A 15,739-nucleotide genomic window follows, 5' to 3' on the forward strand; every position below is an offset into this window, starting at 1 on the left:
AGCGGCAGCAAGTGCATGCCCACAGCCACCCCTTGTTCCTTCACACCTTGTATCAGCTGTAATCCAGTCCAGTCCAGTGCTGCCTGCTGAGCAGCACTGACCAACACTGCCTGGGCCCAGGCTTTTATCTCTGAGGCCCCATTATGATGTCAGAAAGCTGGCTCTGGAATCCTGAGGGCTCCACTATGACACGTGCAAAGTTCCGTCTGAACTTTATATAAGACGGTGAGGCTCAGTCAGTCACTCAGTGTTGCCTGAGAGGGCAACACTGCAACAGCCGGCCGCCAGGCTGTCTTTTTTTTGCACAGCTAGTTGCCTCCAGGAGGCCACAAGAGGGAGACAAGGGACTGCAAAATGGAAAATAGGCATCCACCAACTTTACAGACAACTTCTCCTTGCTCCTACAACCTCCATCCTTGCACAGTTTGTTATTCTTCTAGGTAACATAGTAACAAATCCAAATTGCTGCTCTCTTTGTAGGCAAGCAAGGCTTTGTTGCAACTGCAATTCTTACTTCTTCTTGAAATGTAGGGACGACAGTACATTCCATCACATCCATCTAGTGTACACAGGTAGGTCCATTGTGGCGGGCAGGCGAGCGGGCGGGCTGCTTTATTGGCTGTTTGCTGTTCCCCTACTCCACTCCACTATTTGACTGTTGTGCTGCATCAATCAATCAATCAATCAATCAATCAATCAATCAATCAGTGGCTGGCTCAGGTGCAGCTCTTTAACTTACCTAAAAGGGAGGGCGGAGAGAAGACAAGGAAGGTGAATGAGGTGTTCCAATGTGAAATGCCGGAAACACAGAAACACAGACGACACACAACAAGAGGTGGCAATCTATTCATTAATTGCATTTAATCAATGAGCTCATTATCACTCATGCATTGTCCAACAGGTGTTGAAATAATGGGATTAAAAGGGGAGATCCCTTCAGAAAGACAGAAACAATAGCAAAGACAAAAAACACTTTTGGAATCTGCTTTTAGTCAACACATAAGGAAAGGGTGCACCGGTCCTGGAAATACTGCAATACCAGGTCAATGCGTGGAGTGGACAGAGCAAGCTCTATTTCCATCTCCCTGTTCTAAAAATCCATTTAATATATGGTCCCCAGATAGGGGACGTATCAGATATTAAACTGATAAGAACAGATACTACACTTGATCTTAGCCAAAAGGCCGAGAAGCGATAACCCGAACGGGCCGCGCGTTGCCCGAGCCTGCCCGATACTGCTGTTCAGCCCTTGCAGCGATTCAGCCTACTTCTAGGCAATTCCATGGGGCCCTGCAGGCTCACACACTCACAGCTACACGGGAGGTGAATAAAGGCCGGAGAGGAAGCCAGACAGGATTTGCTTCTTTTGCTTGCACCACAATGCAGTGCTGAAAGAGGAGGAATCTACATAAAAACGCCTTCCTGGCAACGCCCAAATGCCCTGCTGCCATGCAGATAAACACTGGCAGCGGCAGCAAGTGCATGCCCACAGCCACCCCTTGTTCCTTCACACCTTGTATCAGCTGTAATCCAGTCCAGTCCAGTGCTGCCTGCTGAGCAGCACTGACCAACACTGCCTGGGCCCAGGCTTTTATCTCTGAGGCCCCATTATGATGTCAGAAAGCTGGCTCTGGAATCCTGAGGGCTCCACTATGACACGTGCAAAGTTCCGTCTGAACTTTATATAAGACGGTGAGGCTCAGTCAGTCACTCAGTGTTGCCTGAGAGGGTAACACTGCAACAGCTGGCCGCCAGGCTGTCTTTTTTTTGCACAGCTAGTTGCCTCCAGGAGGCCACAAGAGGGAGACAAGGGACTGCAAAATGGAAAATAGGCATCCACCAACTTTACAGACAACTTCTCCTTGCTCCTACAACCTCCATCCTTGCACAGTTTGTTATTCTTCTAGGTAACATAGTAACAAATCCAAATTGCTGCTCTCTTTGTAGGCAAGCAAGGCTTTGTTGCAACTGCAATTCTTACTTCTTCTTGAAATGTAGGGACGACAGTACATTCCATCACATCCATCTAGTGTACACAGGTAGGTCCATTGTGGCGGGCAGGCGAGCGGGCGGGCTGCTTTATTGGCTGTTTGCTGTTCCCCTACTCCACTCCACTATTTGACTGTTGTGCTGAATCAATCAATCAATCAATCAATCAATCAATCAATCAATCAATCAATCAGTGGCTGGCTCAGGTGCAGCTCTTTAACTTACCTAAAAGGGAGGGCGGAGAGAAGACAAGGAAGGTGAATGAGGTGTTCCAATGTGAAATGCCGGAAACACAGAAACACAGACGACACACAACAAGAGGTGGCAATCTATTCATTAATTGCATTTAATCAATGAGCTCATTATCACTCATGCATTGTCCAACAGGTGTTGAAATAATGGGATTAAAAGGGGAGATCCCTTCAGAAAGACAGAAACAATAGCAAAGACAAAAAACACTTTTGGAATCTGCTTTTAGTCAACACATAAGGAAAGGGTGCACCGGTCCTGGAAATACTGCAATACCAGGTCAATGCGTGGAGTGGACAGAGCAAGCTCTATTTCCATCTCCCTGTTCTAAAAATCCATTTAATATATGGTCCCCAGATAGGGGACGTATCAGATATTAAACTGATAAGAACAGATACTACACTTGATCTTAGCCAAAAGGCCGAGAAGCGATAACCCGAACGGGCCGCGCGTTGCCCGAGCCTGCCCGATACTGCTGTTCAGCCCTTGCAGCGATTCAGCCTACTTCTAGGCAATTCCATGGGGCCCTGCAGGCTCACACACTCACAGCTACACGGGAGGTGAATAAAGGCCGGAGAGGAAGCCAGACAGGATTTGCTTCTTTTGCTTGCACCACAATGCAGTGCTGAAAGAGGAGGAATCTACATAAAAACGCCTTCCTGGCAACGCCCAAATGCCCTGCTGCCATGCAGATAAACACTGGCAGCGGCAGCAAGTGCATGCCCACAGCCACCCCTTGTTCCTTCACACCTTGTATCAGCTGTAATCCAGTCCAGTCCAGTGCTGCCTGCTGAGCAGCACTGACCAACACTGCCTGGGCCCAGGCTTTTATCTCTGAGGCCCCATTATGATGTCAGAAAGCTGGCTCTGGAATCCTGAGGGCTCCACTATGACACGTGCAAAGTTCCGTCTGAACTTTATATAAGACGGTGAGGCTCAGTCAGTCACTCAGTGTTGCCTGAGAGGGCAACACTGCAACAGCCGGCCGCCAGGCTGTCTTTTTTTTGCACAGCTAGTTGCCTCCAGGAGGCCACAAGAGGGAGACAAGGGACTGCAAAATGGAAAATAGGCACCAACTTTACAGACAACTTCTCCTTGCTCCTACAACCTCCATCCTTGCACAGTTTGTTATTCTTCTAGGTAACATAGTAACAAATCCAAATTGCTGCTCTCTTTGTAGGCAAGCAAGGCTTTGTTGCAACTGCAATTCTTACTTCTTCTTGAAATGTAGGGACGACAGTACATTCCATCACATCCATCTAGTGTACACAGGTAGGTCCATTGTGGCGGGCAGGCGAGCGGGCGGGCTGCTTTATTGGCTGTTTGCTGTTCCCCTACTCCACTCCACTATTTGACTGTTGTGCTGCATCAATCAATCAATCAATCAATCAATCAATCAATCAATCAATCAATCAATCAATCAATCAATCAGTGGCTGGCTCAGGTGCAGCTCTTTAACTTACCTAAAAGGGAGGGCGGAGAGAAGACAAGGAAGGTGAATGAGGTGTTCCAATGTGAAATGCCGGAAACACAGAAACACAGACGACACACAACAAGAGGTGGCAATCTATTCATTAATTGCATTTAATCAATGAGCTCATTATCACTCATGCATTGTCCAACAGGTGTTGAAATAATGGGATTAAAAGGGGAGATCCCTTCAGAAAGACAGAAACAATAGCAAAGACAAAAAACACTTTTGGAATCTGCTTTTAGTCAACACATAAGGAAAGGGTGCACCGGTCCTGGAAATACTGCAATACCAGGTCAATGCGTGGAGTGGACAGAGCAAGCTCTATTTCCATCTCCCTGTTCTAAAAATCCATTTAATATATGGTCCCCAGATAGGGGACGTATCAGATATTAAACTGATAAGAACAGATACTACACTTGATCTTAGCCAAAAGGCCGAGAAGCGATAACCCGAACGGGCCGCGCGTTGCCCGAGCCTGCCCGATACTGCTGTTCAGCCCTTGCAGCGATTCAGCCTACTTCTAGGCAATTCCATGGGGCCCTGCAGGCTCACACACTCACAGCTACACGGGAGGTGAATAAAGGCCGGAGAGGAAGCCAGACAGGATTTGCTTCTTTTGCTTGCACCACAATGCAGTGCTGAAAGAGGAGGAATCTACATAAAAACGCCTTCCTGGCAACGCCCAAATGCCCTGCTGCCATGCAGATAAACACTGGCAGCGGCAGCAAGTGCATGCCCACAGCCACCCCTTGTTCCTTCACACCTTGTATCAGCTGTAATCCAGTCCAGTCCAGTGCTGCCTGCTGAGCAGCACTGACCAACACTGCCTGGGCCCAGGCTTTTATCTCTGAGGCCCCATTATGATGTCAGAAAGCTGGCTCTGGAATCCTGAGGGCTCCACTATGACACGTGCAAAGTTCCGTCTGAACTTTATATAAGACGGTGAGGCTCAGTCAGTCACTCAGTGTTGCCTGAGAGGGCAACACTGCAACAGCCGGCCGCCAGGCTGTCTTTTTTTTGCACAGCTAGTTGCCTCCAGGAGGCCACAAGAGGGAGACAAGGGACTGCAAAATGGAAAATAGGCATCCACCAACTTTACAGACAACTTCTCCTTGCTCCTACAACCTCCATCCTTGCACAGTTTGTTATTCTTCTAGGTAACATAGTAACAAATCCAAATTGCTGCTCTCTTTGTAGGCAAGCAAGGCTTTGTTGCAACTGCAATTCTTACTTCTTCTTGAAATGTAGGGACGACAGTACATTCCATCACATCCATCTAGTGTACACAGGTAGGTCCATTGTGGCGGGCAGGCGAGCGGGCGGGCTGCTTTATTGGCTGTTTGCTGTTCCCCTACTCCACTCCACTATTTGACTGTTGTGCTGCATCAATCAATCAATCAATCAATCAATCAATCAATCAATCAATCAATCAATCAATCAATCAGTGGCTGGCTCAGGTGCAGCTCTTTAACTTACCTAAAAGGGAGGGCGGAGAGAAGACAAGGAAGGTGAATGAGGTGTTCCAATGTGAAATGCCGGAAACACAGAAACACAGACGACACACAACAAGAGGTGGCAATCTATTCATTAATTGCATTTAATCAATGAGCTCATTATCACTCATGCATTGTCCAACAGGTGTTGAAATAATGGGATTAAAAGGGGAGATCCCTTCAGAAAGACAGAAACAATAGCAAAGACAAAAAACACTTTTGGAATCTGCTTTTAGTCAACACATAAGGAAAGGGTGCACCGGTCCTGGAAATACTGCAATACCAGGTCAATGCGTGGAGTGGACAGAGCAAGCTCTATTTCCATCTCCCTGTTCTAAAAATCCATTTAATATATGGTCCCCAGATAGGGGACGTATCAGATATTAAACTGATAAGAACAGATACTACACTTGATCTTAGCCAAAAGGCCGAGAAGCGATAACCCGAACGGGCCGCGCGTTGCCCGAGCCTGCCCGATACTGCTGTTCAGCCCTTGCAGCGATTCAGCCTACTTCTAGGCAATTCCATGGGGCCCTGCAGGCTCACACACTCACAGCTACACGGGAGGTGAATAAAGGCCGGAGAGGAAGCCAGACAGGATTTGCTTCTTTTGCTTGCACCACAATGCAGTGCTGAAAGAGGAGGAATCTACATAAAAACGCCTTCCTGGCAACGCCCAAATGCCCTGCTGCCATGCAGATAAACACTGGCAGCGGCAGCAAGTGCATGCCCACAGCCACCCCTTGTTCCTTCACACCTTGTATCAGCTGTAATCCAGTCCAGTCCAGTGCTGCCTGCTGAGCAGCACTGACCAACACTGCCTGGGCCCAGGCTTTTATCTCTGAGGCCCCATTATGATGTCAGAAAGCTGGCTCTGGAATCCTGAGGGCTCCACTATGACACGTGCAAAGTTCCGTCTGAACTTTATATAAGACGGTGAGGCTCAGTCAGTCACTCAGTGTTGCCTGAGAGGGCAACACTGCAACAGCCGGCCGCCAGGCTGTCTTTTTTTTGCACAGCTAGTTGCCTCCAGGAGGCCACAAGAGGGAGACAAGGGACTGCAAAATGGAAAATAGGCATCCACCAACTTTACAGACAACTTCTCCTTGCTCCTACAACCTCCATCCTTGCACAGTTTGTTATTCTTCTAGGTAACATAGTAACAAATCCAAATTGCTGCTCTCTTTGTAGGCAAGCAAGGCTTTGTTGCAACTGCAATTCTTACTTCTTCTTGAAATGTAGGGACGACAGTACATTCCATCACATCCATCTAGTGTACACAGGTAGGTCCATTGTGGCGGGCAGGCGAGCGGGCGGGCTGCTTTATTGGCTGTTTGCTGTTCCCCTACTCCACTCCACTATTTGACTGTTGTGCTGCATCAATCAATCAATCAATCAATCAATCAATCAATCAATCAATCAATCAATCAATCAATCAGTGGCTGGCTCAGGTGCAGCTCTTTAACTTACCTAAAAGGGAGGGCGGAGAGAAGACAAGGAAGGTGAATGAGGTGTTCCAATGTGAAATGCCGGAAACACAGAAACACAGACGACACACAACAAGAGGTGGCAATCTATTCATTAATTGCATTTAATCAATGAGCTCATTATCACTCATGCATTGTCCAACAGGTGTTGAAATAATGGGATTAAAAGGGGAGATCCCTTCAGAAAGACAGAAACAATAGCAAAGACAAAAAACACTTTTGGAATCTGCTTTTAGTCAACACATAAGGAAAGGGTGCACCGGTCCTGGAAATACTGCAATACCAGGTCAATGCGTGGAGTGGACAGAGCAAGCTCTATTTCCATCTCCCTGTTCTAAAAATCCATTTAATATATGGTCCCCAGATAGGGGACGTATCAGATATTAAACTGATAAGAACAGATACTACACTTGATCTTAGCCAAAAGGCCGAGAAGCGATAACCCGAACGGGCCTCGCGTTGCCCGAGCCTGCCCGATACTGCTGTTCAGCCCTTGCAGCGATTCAGCCTACTTCTAGGCAATTCCATGGGGCCCTGCAGGCTCACACACTCACAGCTACACGGGAGGTGAATAAAGGCCGGAGAGGAAGCCAGACAGGATTTGCTTCTTTTGCTTGCACCACAATGCAGTGCTGAAAGAGGAGGAATCTACATAAAAACGCCTTCCTGGCAACGCCCAAATGCCCTGCTGCCATGCAGATAAACACTGGCAGCGGCAGCAAGTGCATGCCCACAGCCACCCCTTGTTCCTTCACACCTTGTATCAGCTGTAATCCAGTCCAGTCCAGTGCTGCCTGCTGAGCAGCACTGACCAACACTGCCTGGGCCCAGGCTTTTATCTCTGAGGCCCCATTATGATGTCAGAAAGCTGGCTCTGGAATCCTGAGGGCTCCACTATGACACGTGCAAAGTTCCGTCTGAACTTTATATAAGACGGTGAGGCTCAGTCAGTCACTCAGTGTTGCCTGAGAGGGCAACACTGCAACAGCCGGCCGCCAGGCTGTCTTTTTTTTGCACAGCTAGTTGCCTCCAGGAGGCCACAAGAGGGAGACAAGGGACTGCAAAATGGAAAATAGGCATCCACCAACTTTACAGACAACTTCTCCTTGCTCCTACAACCTCCATCCTTGCACAGTTTGTTATTCTTCTAGGTAACATAGTAACAAATCCAAATTGCTGCTCTCTTTGTAGGCAAGCAAGGCTTTGTTGCAACTGCAATTCTTACTTCTTCTTGAAATGTAGGGACGACAGTACATTCCATCACATCCATCTAGTGTACACAGGTAGGTCCATTGTGGCGGGCAGGCGAGCGGGCGGGCTGCTTTATTGGCTGTTTGCTGTTCCCCTACTCCACTCCACTATTTGACTGTTGTGCTGCATCAATCAATCAATCAATCAATCAATCAATCAATCAGTGGCTGGCTCAGGTGCAGCTCTTTAACTTACCTAAAAGGGAGGGCGGAGAGAAGACAAGGAAGGTGAATGAGGTGTTCCAATGTGAAATGCCGGAAACACAGAAACACAGACGACACACAACAAGAGGTGGCAATCTATTCATTAATTGCATTTAATCAATGAGCTCATTATCACTCATGCATTGTCCAACAGGTGTTGAAATAATGGGATTAAAAGGGGAGATCCCTTCAGAAAGACAGAAACAATAGCAAAGACAAAAAACACTTTTGGAATCTGCTTTTAGTCAACACATAAGGAAAGGGTGCACCGGTCCTGGAAATACTGCAATACCAGGTCAATGCGTGGAGTGGACAGAGCAAGCTCTATTTCCATCTCCCTGTTCTAAAAATCCATTTAATATATGGTCCCCAGATAGGGGACGTATCAGATATTAAACTGATAAGAACATATACTACACTTGATCTTAGCCAAAAGGCCGAGAAGCGATAACCCGAACGGGCCGCGCGTTGCCCGAGCCTGCCCGATACTGCTGTTCAGCCCTTGCAGCGATTCAGCCTACTTCTAGGCAATTCCATGGGGCCCTGCAGGCTCACACACTCACAGCTACACGGGAGGTGAATAAAGGCCGGAGAGGAAGCCAGACAGGATTTGCTTCTTTTGCTTGCACCACAATGCAGTGCTGAAAGAGGAGGAATCTACATAAAAACGCCTTCCTGGCAACGCCCAAATGCCCTGCTGCCATGCAGATAAACACTGGCAGCGGCAGCAAGTGCATGCCCACAGCCACCCCTTGTTCCTGCACACCTTGTATCAGCTGTAATCCAGTCCAGTCCAGTGCTGCCTGCTGAGCAGCACTGACCAACACTGCCTGGGCCCAGGCTTTTATCTCTGAGGCCCCATTATGATGTCAGAAAGCTGGCTCTGGAATCCTGAGGGCTCCACTATGACACGTGCAAAGTTCCGTCTGAACTTTATATAAGACGGTGAGGCTCAGTCAGTCACTCAGTGTTGCCTGAGAGGGCAACACTGCAACAGCCGGCCGCCAGGCTGTCTTTTTTTTGCACAGCTAGTTGCCTCCAGGAGGCCACAAGAGGGAGACAATGGACTGCAAAATGGAAAATAGGCATCCACCAACTTTACAGACAACTTCTCCTTGCTCCTACAACCTCCATCCTTGCACAGTTTGTTATTCTTCTAGGTAACATAGTAACAAATCCAAATTGCTGCTCTCTTTGTAGGCAAGCAAGGCTTTGTTGCAACTGCAATTCTTACTTCTTCTTGAAATGTAGGGACGACAGTACATTCCATCACATCCATCTAGTGTACACAGGTAGGTCCATTGTGGCGGGCAGGCGAGCGGGCGGGCTGCTTTATTGGCTGTTTGCTGTTCCCCTACTCCACTCCACTATTTGACTGTTGTGCTGCATCAATCAATCAATCAATCAATCAATCAATCAATCAATCAATCAATCAATCAATCAATCAATCAGTGGCTGGCTCAGGTGCAGCTCTTTAACTTACCTAAAAGGGAGGGCGGAGAGAAGACAAGGAAGGTGAATGAGGTGTTCCAATGTGAAATGCCGGAAACACAGAAACAGAGACGACACACAACAAGAGGTGGCAATCTATTCATTAATTGCATTTAATCAATGAGCTCATTATCACTCATGCATTGTCCAACAGGTGTTGAAATAATGGGATTAAAAGGGGAGATCCCTTCAGAAAGACAGAAACAATAGCAAAGACAAAAAACACTTTTGGAATCTGCTTTTAGTCAACACATAAGGAAAGGGTGCACCGGTCCTGGAAATACTGCAATACCAGGTCAATGCGTGGAGTGGACAGAGCAAGCTCTATTTCCATCTCCCTGTTCTAAAAATCCATTTAATATATGGTCCCCAGATAGGGGACGTATCAGATATTAAACTGATAAGAACAGATACTACACTTGATCTTAGCCAAAAGGCCGAGAAGCGATAACCCGAACGGGCCGCGCGTTGCCCGAGCCTGCCCGATACTGCTGTTCAGCCCTTGCAGCGATTCAGCCTACTTCTAGGCAATTCCATGGGGCCCTGCAGGCTCACACACTCACAGCTACACGGGAGGTGAATAAAGGCCGGAGAGGAAGCCAGACAGGATTTGCTTCTTTTGCTTGCACCACAATGCAGTGCTGAAAGAGGAGGAATCTACATAAAAACGCCTTCCTGGCAACGCCCAAATGCCCTGCTGCCATGCAGATAAACACTGGCAGCGGCAGCAAGTGCATGCCCACAGCCACCCCTTGTTCCTTCACACCTTGTATCAGCTGTAATCCAGTCCAGTCCAGTGCTGCCTGCTGAGCAGCACTGACCAACACTGCCTGGGCCCAGGCTTTTATCTCTGAGGCCCCATTATGATGTCAGAAAGCTGGCTCTGGAATCCTGAGGGCTCCACTATGACACGTGCAAAGTTCCGTCTGAACTTTATATAAGACGGTGAGGCTCAGTCAGTCACTCAGTGTTGCCTGAGAGGGCAACACTGCAACAGCCGGCCGCCAGGCTGTCTTTTTTTTGCACAGCTAGTTGCCTCCAGGAGGCCACAAGAGGGAGACAAGGGACTGCAAAATGGAAAATAGGCATCCACCAACTTTACAGACAACTTCTCCTTGCTCCTACAACCTCCATCCTTGCACAGTTTGTTATTCTTCTAGGTAACATAGTAACAAATCCAAATTGCTGCTCTCTTTGTAGGCAAGCAAGGCTTTGTTGCAACTGCAATTCTTACTTCTTCTTGAAATGTAGGGACGACAGTACATTCCATCACATCCATCTAGTGTACACAGGTAGGTCCATTGTGGCGGGCAGGCGAGCGGGCGGGCTGCTTTATTGGCTGTTTGCTGTTCCCCTACTCCACTCCACTATTTGACTGTTGTGCTGCATCAATCAATCAATCAATCAATCAATCAATCAATCAATCAATCAATCAATCAATCAATCAGTGGCTGGCTCAGGTGCAGCTCTTTAACTTACCTAAAAGGGAGGGCGGAGAGAAGACAAGGAAGGTGAATGAGGTGTTCCAATGTGAAATGCCGGAAACACAGAAACACAGACGACACACAACAAGAGGTGGCAATCTATTCATTAATTGCATTTAATCAATGAGCTCATTATCACTCATGCATTGTCCAACAGGTGTTGAAATAATGGGATTAAAAGGGGAGATCCCTTCAGAAAGACAGAAACAATAGCAAAGACAAAAAACACTTTTGGAATCTGCTTTTAGTCAACACATAAGGAAAGGGTGCACCGGTCCTGGAAATACTGCAATACCAGGTCAATGCGTGGAGTGGACAGAGCAAGCTCTATTTCCATCTCCCTGTTCTAAAAATCCATTTAATATATGGTCCCCAGATAGGGGACGTATCAGATATTAAACTGATAAGAACAGATACTACACTTGATCTTAGCCAAAAGGCCGAGAAGCGATAACCCGAACGGGCCGCGCGTTGCCCGAGCCTGCCCGATACTGCTGTTCAGCCCTTGCAGCGATTCAGCCTACTTCTAGGCAATTCCATGGGGCCCTGCAGGCTCACACACTCACAGCTACACGGGAGGTGAATAAAGGCCGGAGAGGAAGCCAGACAGGATTTGCTTCTTTTGCTTGCAGCACAATGCAGTGCTGAAAGAGGAGGAATCTACATAAAAACGCCTTCCTGGCAACGCCCAAATGCCCTGCTGCCATGCAGATAAACACTGGCAGCGGCAGCAAGTGCATGCCCACAGCCACCCCTTGTTCCTTCACACCTTGTATCAGCTGTAATCCAGTCCAGTCCAGTGCTGCCTGCTGAGCAGCACTGACCAACACTGCCTGGGCCCAGGCTTTTATCTCTGAGGCCCCATTATGATGTCAGAAAGCTGGCTCTGGAATCCTGAGGGCTCCACTATGACACGTGCAAAGTTCCGTCTGAACTTTATATAAGACGGTGAGGCTCAGTCAGTCACTCAGTGTTGCCTGAGAGGGCAACACTGCAACAGCCGGCCGCCAGGCTGTCTTTTTTTTTGCACAGCTAGTTGCCTCCAGGAGGCCACAAGAGGGAGACAAGGGACTGCAAAATGGAAAATAGGCATCCACCAACTTTACAGACAACTTCTCCTTGCTCCTACAACCTCCATCCTTGCACAGTTTGTTATTCTTCTAGGTAACATAGTAACAAATCCAAATTGCTGCTCTCTTTGTAGGCAAGCAAGGCTTTGTTGCAACTGCAATTCTTACTTCTTCTTGAAATGTAGGGACGACAGTACATTCCATCACATCCATCTAGTGTACACAGGTAGGTCCATTGTGGCGGGCAGGCGAGCGGGCGGGCTGCTTTATTGGCTGTTTGCTGTTCCCCTACTCCACTCCACTATTTGACTGTTGTGCTGCATCAATCAATCAATCAATCAATCAATCAATCAATCAATCAATCAATCAATCAGTGGCTGGCTCAGGTGCAGCTCTTTAACTTACCTAAAAGGGAGGGCGGAGAGAAGACAAGGAAGGTGAATGAGGTGTTCCAATGTGAAATGCCGGAAACACAGAAACACAGACGACACACAACAAGAGGTGGCAATCTATTCATTAATTGCATTTAATCAATGAGCTCATTATCACTCATGCATTGTCCAACAGGTGTTGAAATAATGGGATTAAAAGGGGAGATCCCTTCAGAAAGACAGAAACAATAGCAAAGACAAAAAACACTTTTGGAATCTGCTTTTAGTCAACACATAAGGAAAGGGTGCACCGGTCCTGGAAATACTGCAATACCAGGTCAATGCGTGGAGTGGACAGAGCAAGCTCTATTTCCATCTCCCTGTTCTAAAAATCCATTTAATATATGGTCCCCAGATAGGGGACGTATCAGATATTAAACTGATAAGAACAGATACTACACTTGATCTTAGCCAAAAGGCCGAGAAGCGATAACCCGAACGGGCCGCGCGTTGCCCGAGCCTGCCCGATACTGCTGTTCAGCCCTTGCAGCGATTCAGCCTACTTCTAGGCAATTCCATGGGGCCCTGCAGGCTCACACACTCACAGCTACACGGGAGGTGAATAAAGGCCGGAGAGGAAGCCAGACAGGATTTGCTTCTTTTGCTTGCACCACAATGCAGTGCTGAAAGAGGAGGAATCTACATAAAAACGCCTTCCTGGCAACGCCCAAATGCCCTGCTGCCATGCAGATAAACACTGGCAGCGGCAGCAAGTGCATGCCCACAGCCACCCCTTGTTCCTTCACACCTTGTATCAGCTGTAATCCAGTCCAGTCCAGTGCTGCCTGCTGAGCAGCACTGACCAACACTGCCTGGGCCCAGGCTTTTATCTCTGAGGCCCCATTATGATGTCAGAAAGCTGGCTCTGGAATCCTGAGGGCTCCACTATGACACGTGCAAAGTTCCGTCTGAACTTTATATAAGACGGTGAGGCTCAGTCAGTCACTCAGTGTTGCCTGAGAGGGCAACACTGCAACAGCCGGCCGCCAGGCTGTCTTTTTTTTGCACAGCTAGTTGCCTCCAGGAGGCCACAAGAGGGAGACAAGGGACTGCAAAATGGAAAATAGGCATCCACCAACTTTACAGACAACTTCTCCTTGCTCCTACAACCTCCATCCTTGCACAGTTTGTTATTCTTCTAGGTAACATAGTAACAAATCCAAATTGCTGCTCTCTTTGTAGGCAAGCAAGGCTTTGTTGCAACTGCAATTCTTACTTCTTCTTGAAATGTAGGGACGACAGTACATTCCATCACATCCATCTAGTGTACACAGGTAGGTCCATTGTGGCGGGCAGGCGAGCGGGCGGGCTGCTTTATTGGCTGTTTGCTGTTCCCCTACTCCACTCCACTATTTGACTGTTGTGCTGCATCAATCAATCAATCAATCAATCAATCAATCAATCAATCAATCAGTGGCTGGCTCAGGTGCAGCTCTTTAACTTACCTAAAAGGGAGGGCGGAGAGAAGACAAGGAAGGTGAATGAGGTGTTCCAATGTGAAATGCCGGAAACACAGAAACACAGACGACACACAACAAGAGGTGGCAATCTATTCATTAATTGCATTTAATCAATGAGCTCATTATCACTCATGCATTGTCCAACAGGTGTTGAAATAATGGGATTAAAAGGGGAGATCCCTTCAGAAAGACAGAAACAATAGCAAAGACAAAAAACACTTTTGGAATCTGCTTTTAGTCAACACATAAGGAAAGGGTGCACCGGTCCTGGAAATACTGCAATACCAGGTCAATGCGTGGAGTGGACAGAGCAAGCTCTATTTCCATCTCCCTGTTCTAAAAATCCATTTAATATATGGTCCCCAGATAGGGGACGTATCAGATATTAAACTGATAAGAACAGATACTACACTTGATCTTAGCCAAAAGGCCGAGAAGCGATAACCCGAACGGGCCGCGCGTTGCCCGAGCCTGCCCGATACTGCTGTTCAGCCCTTGCAGCGATTCAGCCTACTTCTAGGCAATTCCATGGGGCCCTGCAGGCTCACACACTCACAGCTACACGGGAGGTGAATAAAGGCCGGAGAGGAAGCCAGACAGGATTTGCTTCTTTTGCTTGCACCACAATGCAGTGCTGAAAGAGGAGGAATCTACATAAAAACGCCTTCCTGGCAACGCCCAAATGCCCTGCTGCCATGCAGATAAACACTGGCAGCGGCAGCAAGTGCATGCCCACAGCCACCCCTTGTTCCTTCACACCTTGTATCAGCTGTAATCCAGTCCAGTCCAGTGCTGCCTGCTGAGCAGCACTGACCAACACTGCCTGGGCCCAGGCTTTTATCTCTGAGGCCCCATTATGATGTCAGAAAGCTGGCTCTGGAATCCTGAGGGCTCCACTATGACACGTGCAAAGTTCCGTCTGAACTTTATATAAGACGGTGAGGCTCAGTCAGTCACTCAGTGTTGCCTGAGAGGGCAACACTGCAACAGCCGGCCGCCAGGCTGTCTTTTTTTTGCACAGCTAGTTGCCTCCAGGAGGCCACAAGAGGGAGACAAGGGACTGCAAAATGGAAAATAGGCATCCACCAACTTTACAGACAACTTCTCCTTGCTCCTACAACCTCCATCCTTGCACAGTTTGTTATTCTTCTAGGTAACATAGTAACAAATCCAAATTGCTGCTCTCTTTGTAGGCAAGCAAGGCTTTGTTGCAACTGCAATTCTTACTTCTTCTTGAAATGTAGGGACGACAGTACATTCCATCACATCCATCTAGTGTACACAGGTAGGTCCATTGTGGCGGGCAGGCGAGCGGGCGGGCTGCTTTATTGGCTGTTTGCTGTTCCCCTACTCCACTCCACTATTTGACTGTTGTGCTGCATCAATCAATCAATCAATCAATCAATCAATCAATCAATCAATCAATCAATCAATCAGTGGCTGGCTCAGGTGCAGCTCTTTAACTTACCTAAAAGGGAGGGCGGAGAGAAGACAAGGAAGGTGAATGAGGTGTTCCAATGTGAAATGCCGGAAACACAGAAACACAGACGACACACAACAAGAGGTGGCAATCTATTCATTAATTGCATTTAATCAATGAGCTCATTATCACTCATGCATTGTCCAACAGGTGTTGAAATAATGGGATTAAAAGGGG

General features: G+C 47.7%; 10 non-coding genes across 10 annotated transcripts; all 10 read right to left on the bottom strand.

Moving 5' to 3' along the window:
- Positions 1 to 1,005: 1,005 nt before the first annotated feature.
- LOC142692536 (U2 spliceosomal RNA) lies at positions 1,006 to 1,196 on the bottom strand. The gene has a single exon (XR_012860971.1). It is a non-coding gene; the product is annotated as a U2 spliceosomal RNA (small nuclear RNA).
- A 1,284-nt stretch (positions 1,197 to 2,480) lies between these two features.
- Positions 2,481 to 2,671, bottom strand: LOC142692548 (U2 spliceosomal RNA). The gene has a single exon (XR_012860982.1). It is a non-coding gene; the product is annotated as a U2 spliceosomal RNA (small nuclear RNA).
- A 1,296-nt stretch (positions 2,672 to 3,967) lies between these two features.
- LOC142692560 (U2 spliceosomal RNA) lies at positions 3,968 to 4,158 on the bottom strand. Its single transcript, XR_012860993.1, has one exon. It is a non-coding gene; the product is annotated as a U2 spliceosomal RNA (small nuclear RNA).
- A 1,296-nt stretch (positions 4,159 to 5,454) lies between these two features.
- LOC142692572 (U2 spliceosomal RNA) lies at positions 5,455 to 5,645 on the bottom strand. The gene has a single exon (XR_012861004.1). It is a non-coding gene; the product is annotated as a U2 spliceosomal RNA (small nuclear RNA).
- A 1,296-nt stretch (positions 5,646 to 6,941) lies between these two features.
- LOC142692584 (U2 spliceosomal RNA) lies at positions 6,942 to 7,132 on the bottom strand. Its single transcript, XR_012861015.1, has one exon. It is a non-coding gene; the product is annotated as a U2 spliceosomal RNA (small nuclear RNA).
- Positions 7,133 to 8,404: 1,272 nt separating this feature from the next.
- LOC142692132 (U2 spliceosomal RNA) lies at positions 8,405 to 8,595 on the bottom strand. Its single transcript, XR_012860618.1, has one exon. It is a non-coding gene; the product is annotated as a U2 spliceosomal RNA (small nuclear RNA).
- A 1,300-nt stretch (positions 8,596 to 9,895) lies between these two features.
- LOC142692596 (U2 spliceosomal RNA) lies at positions 9,896 to 10,086 on the bottom strand. Its single transcript, XR_012861026.1, has one exon. It is a non-coding gene; the product is annotated as a U2 spliceosomal RNA (small nuclear RNA).
- Positions 10,087 to 11,382: 1,296 nt separating this feature from the next.
- LOC142692608 (U2 spliceosomal RNA) lies at positions 11,383 to 11,573 on the bottom strand. Its single transcript, XR_012861037.1, has one exon. It is a non-coding gene; the product is annotated as a U2 spliceosomal RNA (small nuclear RNA).
- A 1,289-nt stretch (positions 11,574 to 12,862) lies between these two features.
- Positions 12,863 to 13,053, bottom strand: LOC142692621 (U2 spliceosomal RNA). The gene has a single exon (XR_012861048.1). It is a non-coding gene; the product is annotated as a U2 spliceosomal RNA (small nuclear RNA).
- A 1,280-nt stretch (positions 13,054 to 14,333) lies between these two features.
- LOC142692633 (U2 spliceosomal RNA) lies at positions 14,334 to 14,524 on the bottom strand. Its single transcript, XR_012861059.1, has one exon. It is a non-coding gene; the product is annotated as a U2 spliceosomal RNA (small nuclear RNA).
- Between the last annotated feature and the right edge of the window lie 1,215 nt (positions 14,525 to 15,739).

The sequence above is a fragment of the Rhinoderma darwinii genome (assembly GCF_050947455.1).
Source record: "Rhinoderma darwinii isolate aRhiDar2 chromosome 5 unlocalized genomic scaffold, aRhiDar2.hap1 SUPER_5_unloc_39, whole genome shotgun sequence".
Taxonomy (NCBI): domain Eukaryota; kingdom Metazoa; phylum Chordata; class Amphibia; order Anura; family Rhinodermatidae; genus Rhinoderma; species Rhinoderma darwinii.